Here is a 13,468-nt window from a genome sequence, read left to right as displayed (position 1 = left end):
CTAGTTGCTGCTTTACACCCAGAGCTGAAACTGCGGTGCACCTGTCTTCCCAGAGGTCATGTTCATTGCTACAATACCTCACCCGGAGGCCTGGAACGTGGCTCGTTTTAGCTGGGGTCCTGCTGCCTTTACAGGATCGACATCTCCTTGTGGGAATAAAATGCCTTACTTGGCACTAACTGCCAAACTGCTTTAAAAAAAAAAGATTTACCTATTTATTTGGCTGGGAGAGGTCTTGGTCGCAGCATGCGGGATCTAGTTCCCCAACCAGGGATGGAACCTGGGCCCCCTGCCTTGCAAGTTCACAGTCTTAACCACTGGACCATCAGGGAAGTTCCCAAGTTGTTTTCTAAAGCTCTCTGCCAGCAGACATCTCCAGGAGAAACAGTAAAAAATGGTAATAGAAATGGTAAAAAAATGTTACCATTCTGAGAGAGTCAATTCCTAGGCAGATTGATAACAAGTCCAAGGTCCCCAAGGAGGAGAAAGGGGGACTGGGGCTCTCGAAGCAGAGATTGGGGGTCTGGAATTATCAAGGAGGAGAAAAGGACAAACATTTTTGCCCTCTACATTCCTTAGTCTTAGTCAATTACACAACTCAGTTTAAACTCTGTACCAGGTGCCAGGGTCCAGCCTCGGCAGGATCCAAGGGGTACCCTCAGGATGAACGGCGTTGGCGAGAGAGAGAGAGAAGACACGTGAGACCAGCCTTGATAGGGCCAAGTCTGCGAGGGAGAGAAAGAGAGAGAGAGAAAGAGAGAGTGACCAGACGGGGGATGCAGCAGGGTCTGGCAGAGTCTGGCAATGCTTTATTTTTTACCGTAGCTTTTATACCCTAAGTTAGTGCATCTCTAAGGGGAAGATAGTTTAACATTACATCAGCTTGTTCTTCATGAAACCAGGGTGTTTTCTGCATACTTCTTTGTTTATGAGGGTCTTGTACTTTATCTTCTGGCCTTGGGGCCCATTAACATTTTATGTGGGTCAGGTGAATGTAAACCTATTTTCCGTTTCTGTGGTGACCTTAACTGAAAGGTAGCAGTCTCATAGGGCAACAGTACAGAGTAGAAGTATAACCTTGTTAACGTAAAAATTAATCCTTCTGCAGAAGTTGTCAGTTGAGTTTATCTAAGAAGTTTACCCCACACTGACTCTGCGACTTTGGTGAGGCAGCCTCTGCCTAGCACTCCTGGGTGACAATTGACAACCATCTCATTGTTACCACACTAGGGCTAAGCCTTTATTTTTCTAGATCTATAACTATATTAACAATATAACACAACCTTAGCACAGTAAGAGCAAAAACACAGCAAGCAAATGTTAACCCAATAGCTACTTTTAGAATAATTTTTCTTGTGTTTTCTAATAGGGCTTCCTCACCCCCCAGAGGGCTCTATGTCTATTAGGGCCTTTGTATGATCAGGTTCTTTATGTTATTTTATGATTAGGGTATTATAAGCAATCATGCATATTAGTACCAAGGGCATAAACGCATTTGCCAAACAAACTAATATACCAGCAAAGGAGTTCAAATTAAAACATTCCTTTCACCCTGGATAATCTCATAAAATACCACCACCCAGGAAACTTAATGATTAAAGTTCTAAATTGATTCTTATTTGGAAAGAGATCGAGGAAGGCTTTCTGCCTGTGTCACAGAAATTAGGGAGTAGCCTATTGAAGCAAGCATCAGAAAGACAGATATCATCTTTAAGGTGAGCACAGAGGGCAGCTTTTCGGAATCCCTGAAAACCTGATCCGCCTTGCCTGTCAGGTTTTTCTTCTCATGACCTTGTCACGGGTGGGATCTTGTGTGCCGGCTCCCGGCAACCAGGGATTATACAACAACAATGTATCCGTCTGGAGGACAGTTTCTTCTTCCTGAAAACCTTCTGACTAATCTTGATATTTTAGAATGTATATTATGGGAGTGGGTCTGGAGGATCTTTCTATTGTTAAATTCTAATCGTGTTATCCTAAAATGTAAATTGTGGGAGTCGATCTGGTAAAATTTTCACAAACTTGAGACATTCGTTTGATTCATTGTAATAACTAATTAGAAGTTATATAACTTCATTGCTAACACAGGCAAGGGGGTACTCTTTCTGCCCCTTTCTGATGTCTTTGTCAGAAGCTTTCTCTATCCCTTTTACACTTTAATAAAACTCTATTGCACAAAAGCTCTGAGCGATCAAGCCTCATCTCTGGCCCCAGATTGAATTCTTCTCTTCCGGAGGCCAAGAATCATGGCGTCTTTTCGTGGGTCAGCAACAACCTTTCAGTTCCCTGTATTTTCACCAATACTGGTGTTATGAGACCTCTCATTTCCCCAACCTGATGGAATGTGAAAAGCTATCTCATTGAGGTTTTATTTTATATTTTCCATTTCTAGGGAGATCAAGTGTCTTTTCATAATTTTCTGCCCCTTTCTAGAATTGTTGGCTGCATCCTTTGTCTGTTTTCTAGTAGGAAGTTTGTCTTTCCTTATTGCATTATAAGAATTTTTTAATATTCTGCATAGTAATCCTTTGTCAGTTATACACATTGCAGATACTCTCTTTCAATCTGTGACTAGGCTCTTAGTTCATGAAGTCTTTCCGTAGGTAGATGTTTTAATTTTTAATGTTTTCAAATATATCCGTTTTTCCATGCGTGTGTATGATATGAGGCAGATATCTAATTTTTAAAAAAAAATTTCATTTCTTGGCCATGCTGCATGGCATGCAGGATCTTAATTCCCTGGCCAGGGATCAAACCTGTGCCCCACGCAGTGGAAGCTCAGAGTCTTAACCACTGGACTGCCAGAGAAGTCCCAAGAACATTCTTCTAAGATAGGGAAATAAATATTACACGTCCTGTATTCTTTATTTTGGGCTGTGCTGGTTCTTCGTTGATGCATGGGCTTTTTTTCTAGTAGTAGGGGGTAGGGGCTACTTTCTAGCTGCATTGCAAGGGCTTCTCATTGTGGTAGTTTCTCTGGTTGCGGAGCTCAGGCTCTAAAGCACACAGGTTCCAGCAGCTGCAGCATGTGGGCTCAGTAGTTGCAACTCCCAGACTCGAGAGCACAGGCTCAATCAAGAGTTGTGGCACATGGGAAAAAAAAAAAAGTTGTGGCACATGGGCTTAGTTGCCCTGAGGCATGTGGGATCTTCCTGGATCAGGGATCGAACCTGTGTCCCCTCCATTGACAGGCAGATTCTTAACCGTTGAGCCACCAGGGAAGTCCATAAGTCCTATATTCTTTAAGTCTTCCTTGGCGTGAATATTTGTTAACAACTTAGTTATGACTTTTCGCATCTATGTTTATAAAGAAATATGGATATACCTTTTCTTTCTCACATTCTTCTTACTCAGTTTTAAAATCAAGATTATTGTAACTGCTCAAAATCAATTGGGGGAGGTTTAACTTTTTTTTCTTATTTCTTTAGAAAGTTTAGTTCTGATCTTTACAGGGTTGATTGAACTCAGCATAAAACTTTCGGGCTGGTAACATGATATGATTGCTTTTGTGACCTTTTAAACTAATAATTGCATTTCTTTAAATGGTTTAGGGTTAACTCGTGTGTTCGTTTTCTTTTGGCATAATTTCCATCATTTTTTTCTAGAAAGTTGTTCATTCTGCCTCATTTTTCAGATCTATTGGTATGTGTTCATAGTATTCTCTTCTGACTTTTTATACTTCTATAAAAGGTACAGAGACTTTTTATGGTGTCTATAACTATGACTCCATTTTACTCATAATGTAGTTTATTTTTGCTTTCTCTCATTTTTGAAGAGATTTTTCAGCTTTGTCAGCTTCAGTGTACTAGGTTTTGATGTTAATCCTTTTGCTATTCCCTTTTCTTGAACTGATCACTTAAGCTTCAAATATCAATTTTTTTCTTTTCTAATACATGCATATTATGAGATAAATTTTATCTTAAGTACTGTTCAATTATATTCCACAAATTTGCTCTCTATTGTTTTAAATGATCAGTGAGTTCTAAATATGTCTTTAACACATGAATTATTTAGCAACGTGCTGGTTTAGGTGAAAGCAGGGATCTAATTCAGATCCTGATGCCCTAGCTTGAACCCACTGGAAATCAATATCCAACTGTTCATTGGTACCAGGGACACTCAGGGCTCAGCCTTCATCAATCCCCCGAGAAGCAAATACATCTCACACAAAGTAGAAAGGGCATTAAGATTTTACTAATGTTCTTGGATAGTTGATGGAGGAGGGTAACACTTCAGGGATACATTCATTAGTCAAGGTTTAACCAAGAGTCAGAAATCTGTGATATATACATTTCATGTAAGGACTTCTCTTTTTTCCCAGTTTTATTGAGGTATAATTGACAAAATACAGTTGTATGTATTTAGAATATACTACATCATAATTTGATACACACAATCATTGTAAAATGATGACCACATTCAAGTTTACACATCCAGGGTCACCTTTTGTATGGTGAGAACTCTTAAGATCTACTTCTAGCAAATTACAAGTTTCCAATACAGGATTATTAACTATAGTCACCATTCTGTACATTAGATCCTCAGAACTTACTCATAACTGAAAATTTGTACCCAATGACCAGCATCTCCCCATTTCCCCCACCTCCCCTGGCAACCACCATTATACTGTCTGTTTCTATGAGTCTGACTTTTAAAAAGTTTCACATATAGATGATAACATACTTTGTTTTGTCTTTCTCTAGCTTATTGCATGTAGTATAACATCATCCAGTTTCACCCACATTGTCACAACTGGCAGGATCTTCTTCTTTTTATGACTGATAATATTTCAGGATATGTGCGAGTGTGTTCGCAGTATCCCCTTTACCCACTTACCCTCTGATGGGCACTTTGGTTGTTTTTCTGTCCTGGCTGTTGTGAGCAATGGTGCAGTGAACATGGAATGCCTCACAAAGCCTTCTCTCTGACACCCTGATTCCATTTCCTTCCAATGTATACCCAGAGGTGGGACTCCTGGATCACGTGGCACATATAAGGGTTTCCTACAGAACTTCCACTTTCTGGAATTGTGGGGGCTGGTTAAGTAGTCTTTGTAAGATGCTGTCTTCGTGTCTGATGCTGAAGTCTGCAAGAAAGCAGCTGGCAAGGGAAGATGGATGCAAGTGTGGGTGAATGAGAACAAGCGGGGACCCTCAGTATGAGCTGTGGAGCACTCGAGGGTGAACAGAGACCCCTACAGTCATTCTTGCCTCTGACTTTAGTGGTCTGGGTGTCCTGCTGGGGCCCTTCTTCAGCGAGATAAAGATGCGACAAGGGGGATGTGGGAAAGTCCCGGCAGCCGCAGGCACAGTTGCTGCTTCACACCAGCATGCTGAGTCTGGTCAGCGCATCAACACGAGAGCACCTAGAAAAGGTGCTACTTCACGTCCTCCCTCGAAACCAGCCAGGATAGTCCTCTCAGGGCCTGGGCCAAAACTACTGGGAATGGAACTCTGGGAGATGTCATTTGGCCTGGCCAAGCCCACACATTGCAAAGCTACCACAAGGGGGCAGGATTGGGATTGCATGGAACCTACAGGATCGACACCAGTGAACAATAGTGAACCCTCCCATCCACAAACATGGTACCTCTCTCTATGTATTCAGGTCTCCTTTCCCTTCTGGGGCTTCCCTGGTGGTTCAGACAGTAAAGAATCCACCTGCAATGAGGGAGACCTGGGTTTGACCCCGGGGTTGGGAAGATCCCCTGGAGAAGGGAAAGACTCCCCACTCCAGTGTTCTGGCCTGGAGAATTCCATGAACCATATAGTCCATGGGATCGCAAAGAGTCAGACATGACTGAGCAACTTTCACTGAATTTCTCTTGGGGCATCTCAGGTGGTGCTAGCGGTAAAGAATCTGCTTGCCAATGTAGGAGACACAAGAGATTTGGTTCGATCCCTGGGTCAGGAGGATATCCCGGAGTAGGAAATGGCAACCTGCTTCAGTACTATTGCCTGGAAAATTCCACAGACAGAGGAGCCTGTCAGGCTACAATCCAAGGGGCTGCAAAGAGTCAGACACACACACACACCTTCTCTTAGAGATGCTCTCAGTGCATGGGTCTTACACAACATTTTTGTGACAATGTTTAATGCTCTGTTTTTGGAGACAGGTTTCTTGTAATGGATAAGAGCAAACACATGTATACTGCTTACAATGGGTCAGGCACTCTTCATAATACCTCACAGCCACCTATGAGGAAGTTCTATTACTGTCTCCAGTCTACAATACAGGACTGAAGCACAGAGGGGACCCTTCTCCAGCAGATCTTCCTGACCCAGGAATCTCCTGCATTGCAGGCCGATTCTTTACCAGCTGAGCTAGCAGGGAAGCAAGTAACTTGTCAAGTGTTATAATCCAGCAGGTGGTGGAGACGGGATTGGAACCCAGGCAGCTGACTCCAGCTACTCCCAATATTACCCTATTCTACTTGGTAGTAGCTACCAGCATTCACACAAGAGTCCAACAGCCCCGAAATCAACACTGATGCTCTGTGAATATAAGATTTCATCTGATGTTCAGAGTCACTGAACTGGTGCTTTGAACTACTTCTATGACACAGCAAGGTCTCTCATAACCGCTGTGGGGTGAGGGGACACTCATCTCTGTCTTACATTGTTCTGTGTTTATGAAGATCAGCAAATATTTTTGAGCAAGTCCATGGAACTTCATCTGTAATACGAAAGCCAGTAGCAGGCTGGTCAAATTTTACAGGAAGAAAGAGAGTGAGAGGGATAGGATTTCCCTTCAAGAGAGTAAACAAACACATCATTTTCATCTTGTCCTTAGTGTAACCAAGCAGGATCCCCCAGCTCCCTCCCAGTGTTTCCCACCCACTTCTTTCTTGTCTGTAGAAAATCTTTAGCCTCCTAGGTCTTCCCTGAGTTCCAAAGAATGAATTTAATTGGAGAAGTGAGAAAATGCAGAAACAAAGGACAACAGTCAAGCAAGACAAATAATATAATAGTTTAACCATCAAACAAAATCAAGGGCATTTAGAGTCCCCCCAAGGGCTATGGATAATATTCTGAGCCATGTCCTCTGAGCTGTTTTGCAGATACTGAAACCCCTAGCAAGTGAAAGAACTTAACTGTATGTTGCCCACGAGCACGTAGACCCCAGATCAACTGGAACCAGAAGGTCGATGATGCTGATTCCCAGTTACCTCACATTCAGAAGAATGTCCACGAGCTGATCACGCACTTCATGACCCCCTCCCTCACCCTGTCTCTGAAAAATTTTTCTTTGAAGGTCATCGGAGAGTTGGAGTGTTTTGAGCATGGGCTGTATGGGCTCCTTGCTTGGCATCTGCAATAAGCACTGCTCTTTCCTTCAACACAACCTGGTGTCAGTAGATTGGCTTCACTGAGGGTGGGTTCGTGGACTCAAGTTTGCTTCAGTAACCTCAGGAAAGTACAAATTAGAACCAACATGAGAACTTATCCTCATATAGGATTGGAAAGGGTTGATGGGATTGGTTGTACAGACACATGAACAATGTTTAGGGTGGGGAAAGAACACAGTTCTTTCTGGGCTCAGGCATTCTCTGTTCCCCTCGGGCTCCTCGTGGTCTCTTAAGCTCTGCCACAGTCACTGTGCCCCTAGCCAACGACCACCAACCTCATTGATGATGAAGAACCTGGTGGGATTCTCTCCAGCAATGAGAACTGATGGTAAGCAGAATGGATGAACCTCAAACATCATTGAGTGACAGAAGCCAGACTCCAAAGGTCTGGGGGGCGTGTGTTTATACAAAGCACAGAAAGAAGACGAACCAGATAGTGAAGGAAGGGGAAGCCTGGTGTGCTGCTGTCCGTGGGGGTCGCAAAGGGTCGGACGTGACTTAGCGACTGAATAACACCAACAGATGGCGCTGTGAGCGGCGCGGAGCTTACAGGCCGGGGTCTGCAGCCTTAGCGTCATCTGCACCCAACGCGCCCAGCCCACCGAGGCCCTGGCAGCGACGGGCGCCGCCATGAGGCCCCTCTCTGCTGTTGGGGGTGTACATTCATAGACAAGCATGAATGGGTAACAACTGAAAACGGTATTGGAACAGGGGGAATCAGCAATTTTGCACAGGAAGCTTTGAGAGAAGGGTTTTTTGTTTTTTACTGTAGTCTGCTTGAAGTTGAGACCAAATTGGAATTGGACAAACAAGAGGAATTCGGTGCTTTGACAAGCGTGAAAGCTGTAGTGAACTCTGTTCTCCTCTTGCAGGAGAAGTAACTGAAATGAATGAAACTCTAGCAGAAAATCCAGGACTTGTCAACAGATCTTGGTATGAAATGGTTGGCTGATCAAGATGAGGCTCAATGACCCTTCAGAACTAGATGAAATAATGAGTGAAGAAGCATATGGGAAATACATAAAATCTATTGAGGAGTGAAAGTGGAACTCTTAAACTAGTTTGGAACAAAAACAAACAGCAAAAAAAGATGATCTAACTGTGTTAGAAATCAGGAGAGTGGTTATCCTCGGGGAGACAAGGAAAGGGAGTAAGATGGGACAGAGGGGGCCCCCGAGGCGGCTGGACTTTTCTTTTATGATCTACCTAGGGCATTTATTTGGGGAAACTGTACCGTGATTAGAAATTTCCTTACAATCCCACATTTCAGAAATAATGCATGGTGTTTTAGCACAATCCACCACATACTGATTGGTTCAAGACTGAGAAAGGAGCATGACAGGGCTGTCTGCTGTCTCCTTTGTTTCATCTACAGAGCACGTCATGAGAAATACCAGGCTGGATGAGTTACAAGCAAGAATCAAGACAGGCAGGAGAAAACATCAACAGCCTCAGATATGTGGATGACACCACTCTAATGGCAGAAAGTGAAGAGGAACTAAAGAGCCTCTTGTTGAGGGTGAAGGAGGAGAGTCAAGGAGCCTGCTTAAGACTAAACATTAAAAAAGCTAAGATCATGGCATCTGGCTCCATTACTTCATGGCAAATAGAAGGGGAAAATGTGGAAATAGTGAGAAATTTTTTTCTTGGGCTCCAAAAATCACTGCAGACAGTGGCTGCAGCCATGAAATCAGAAGACTATTTGCTTCTTGGAAGGAAAGCTATGACAAATCTAGACAGTGTGCTGAAAAGCAGAGACATTACTCTGCTGACAAAGGTCCGTGTAGTCAAGGCTATGGTCTTCCCAGTGGTCATGTACGGGTGTGACAGCTGGACCCTAAAGAAGGCAGAACACCAAAGAATTGGTGCCTTTGGACTGTGGTGCTGGAGAAGACTCCTGAAAGTCCCTTGGACTGCAAGGAGATCAAACCAGTCGATCTTAAGGGATTATCTACTGGATGGACTGATGCTGAAACTGAAGCTCCAGTATTTTGGTCATCTGATGTGAACAGATGACACATTTGAAAAGTCCCCAGTGCTGGGAAAGATTGAGGGCAGAAAGAGAAGAGGACATCAGAGGATGAGATGTCTGGATGACATCACTCATGCAATGAACATAAACCTGGGCAAACTCCAAGAGATGGTGAGGGACAGGGAGGCCTGGCATATTGCAGTCCATAGCGTTGCAAAGAGTCGGACATCACTGGGCAACTGAACAACAACAACATTATAACATGGTAGATGCATGCAGAACACCACTATAGATGTGTTTACATGCACATGTGTCCTTAGTTCATGGAGAAAGGTCTGGACAGGCACACTCAGACGTACCAAATCTTGTGTCTGGAGGGGTTGGGTAGGGTGGGCACAGGGAATGGAAGAAGAGGAGATTTTCTTCCTAATTCTCTTGATCATAAGTTGTTTGAGGGAGTTCCCTCATAGTCCAGTGGCTAAGACTCTGTGCTCCCAATGCAAGGGGTCGGGGGTTCAACTAGACCCCACGTGCTGCAACTAAAGATCCTGTGCACTGCAACTAAGACCAGGCAGTCAAGTAAATAAATAAATAAAAATAAATATAAAAAATAAGTGCTTGAGTGTTTTATTAGAAGCCCATAATTTGGTTTATCTGTATAAAGTATTTTTTTAATACACAAGAATTGTTGTTGTTGTTTGGTCGTTAAATCATTTCCAACTCTTTGCAACCCTATGGGTTGGGATGATCCCCTGGAGGAGGGCATGGCAACCCACTTCAGTATTCTTGCCTGGAGAATCCCATGGACAGAGGAGCCTGGCGGGCTACAGTCCATGGTGTTGCAGAGTCAGACATGACTGAGCAACTAAACTACAACAGCCTGTGACCACCTCTCATCCTTTGCTATACGTCGTTGGGGTCATGGTCACCCCGGAGACCCAGGGCTGACCTCTCTGTGTGATGGCATCTCCCATCGACTCTCTGGCCTCCTGTTTACTGGGTTTCTCCCCCTGCCCACCCCGCAGGCACCTCTGTCCCTACAGGGCCCCCTGGACTTCTCCTCTTTTAGGGCGCAGTGGCCAGCTGACACGGGGCTCTAACTGGGTGAATGCTGAGCCCAGGTGTGTAAGGTCTAGCCTTTATTCAGAGCGATGGAATCGCAGTAACACTGGGACTTTGTTCCAGAATCGTGGCTGGGACCTGGGTTGAGGCTGAGCTCCTCTCAGCCTGTGGGTTGACCCCTATTCTTCACCTGACCAGGGACAACCCCAGATGCAGAGGAGCCAGGAGACAGCGGTCCCGCAGGGCCCTCTTATGCTTTCCCGCTGGGAGAGGAGCTCCAAGAAGATTTTCATAGGAAAGTGTGTCTAAATGCACCAAAAGCTTGGTGTCCAGCTCTTAGGAAATTTCCTAGCCCCAATTGTCCAAAATGCCAGAGATTTTTAAACTCAGTGTCACTGCCTTATTGACAATACTGAAAATGTGGAAACTAAATGCACTCCACTGAGGGGTTGATTGTATCAAATCATTCAGGAAATACCCAGACATAGACCAACATATGGCCTTTTGAGTAATAATGCATTCATTTCTATATTTGATTGTTATGCACGTATAATGAATCTTTATGACTTGAGGACGTGTTTATGATGTGCTATGAAGGAAAAGCAGGACTCCAACTTGAGGGTGCTGTATGGTGTCAAGCGCATCGCAGTTCATGACCTGGAGGCCTGCTCTGTTTCCAGGACGGTGTCTGTCCTCATCCTTTTAATCCTTTTTCTACCCTGCACTTACTGCTGAGGCAGAGCTGAGGTTACACAGGTAGGAGGAGGAGCTGCTGGGAGTTGAAACCCAGAAATCTATACCCTGAGATCATGGCTACATTCTGACTTCTTTCTTGTGAACATATTGGGCAGGAAAAAAAAAAAATTAGGCAGAAGAAATATGAGACTGTTCCTAGACTTACTCCTGAGCTAGAAGTCAAGCGTGATTATTTTTCCTGAATCTTAAAAGTTGAAGGGAGATGGGGGTGGGGAAGAGCCCTGATGTGCTGTTTCCTGTCTGTATCATAAGCTGGGGAGTGAAGTGAATGCTTGGTGTTCACATAGTGTCATATTTAAGTCTTACAAAGAAAAGAATATCTGTATTGAATATGTAATTAAACTTATTTAAAATATTGAGACTTTCCTGGTGGACCAGTGGTTAAGATTTTCCCTTCCAATGCAGGAGGTGCAGGTTCAGTCCCTGGTCTGGAAGCTAAGATCCCACATGCCTCAGGGCTGAAGAAACAAAACATAAAACGGAGGCAAAATTGTAACAAATTTAATAAAGACTTTAAAAAAATTATCCACATCAAAAACAAAAACAAAAACAAAAACAACTCTAACCACAACCAAAAAAAAAAAGTTTTAGGGGTGCATTTACACTTTGTAACAAAAGTGATTTTGATTGTAGGTCTGGGAACATTTTCTCTGTGACATTAAAGGACAAGTTGACTTCCTTTCTGAAAAGTAATAGTTTCCTGATAGGAAACTGCATAACCACTTCTTCCTCTACCAGGAAGCTTTTTTTTTTTTTAATTGTATCTAGATTAGGAGTTTGCTTATAAAATTGTGTAAACCTTTACATTAAAAAAAAATCTTGGCAATTAGTTTCAGACCTTCTTCAATCATCCCAGGCAAAGGGTTTAAGGACCACGTGGATGAGAGGTGCTGACTGGTTCAGACTGGCTCTGCTTTGCGATCTCTGACCCCAAGAGCATCAGTTTCCTCACCTGTGCAGTGAAGGTAAGGGATTGATCCTCACTGCTGGGCTGGGCGGAGGTTTAAGTGAGCCACTCACTCTGGTTCAGACATGAGGACAAGAATGTGGTGGACATTCAACACGCAGTAAGCGTTGCTTATTTTCACGTATTTCTGCTTCAGTTTAAGTCCTTAGTTTACAGTACAAGAGTGTCGTGAGGACCAGGGGTCACTTCCCAGGATGTGTGGTTGCGCATACTCAAGGGCCAACAGCACCAAAGACAAAAACCAAAGGCAGAACGTGGAGGAGGGGGCGGGAGAGTCAAGGGTGACCGCAGGGGCTACTCTCTAGGCGGTGCACTGGCTTCTCATTATGGGGGCTTCTCTTGCTGCGGAGCAGGGCTCGGAGGCGTTCGGGCTTCAGTAGCTGTGGCGCACAGGCTTGGTTGTCCTGCAGCACATGGATCTTCCCAGATCAGGGGTCGGACGTATATCCCCTGCATTGGAGGGTGGCTTCTTTACCACTGAGCCACCGGGGAAGCCCCAAGACCTGCAAATTCTTAACCTGAGCCTCTTGCAGACCAGGAGAGAGGCCAGGAGCCAGATTATCGCAGCCATGGTTCCTTGGGGCTTTCTGATGGCCTGTTTCACCCAGAGCACGGGGAGGGACAGTTCCAAGTGCAAACTCCCTTCCCCGTGGGCTCATGGGTGGACCCCTGCTGTGCTTTCGGGCCCATGAGATTTGGGGCTGTATTGCCCTCCATCACATGCTTTCTAAATCTAACTTCTTTCTTTTACTATTTTTACCTAAGTGGTAGATTTTTAGGTTCAAAAAGAGGCAAAAGCAATATTGTGTTTTTCTATGGACTTCTATTAAATTTACATATTGCTTTAGTCTTATTCATTTCATATTAATTTTATTACAAAGCATTTTCTACAGGTCTTGTCCCTGCTGCGAATGAAATGAGAAGATATTCATGTAAGGACACACAGCATGACAAAATCAAAATGACAAGGAAGCACCAAACCAAAAGCAAAGTTGTGTCGTCATTCTTGTCGACTCCAGGCCTGCCACCTCTCTAACTTCCACCGTCATTCCTTACGGTTACATCATGTGTTTGCGCTTCTGGGTCTTGATCCATCATCTTTTGACATCACTTCTGATTGGGGAGAATATACACGGCTCCATCTTCCCATCACTCTTCTCTGCCTTGGAAGTGATATCACTGTTCTCAGACCTTCAACTCGGCCCCACCTTCAGCTTTAATTCCCTTTTTCGCTCTGCCAACCCTGAATATCTCCCTTGGCTCCCATGTTTATAAAAGGGGGACTCAACCTCCCCCCATGTTTCTCCCCGCCAGACCACCTGCCCTGAAGGTCCAGATTTTCATTTTACATTTCAGAGCAAAT

The sequence above is a fragment of the Odocoileus virginianus genome, chromosome 23 (assembly GCF_023699985.2).
Source record: "Odocoileus virginianus isolate 20LAN1187 ecotype Illinois chromosome 23, Ovbor_1.2, whole genome shotgun sequence".
Taxonomy (NCBI): domain Eukaryota; kingdom Metazoa; phylum Chordata; class Mammalia; order Artiodactyla; family Cervidae; genus Odocoileus; species Odocoileus virginianus.
The sequence above is the reverse complement of the archived record's forward strand: the minus strand, read 5'-3'. Positions refer to the sequence as shown.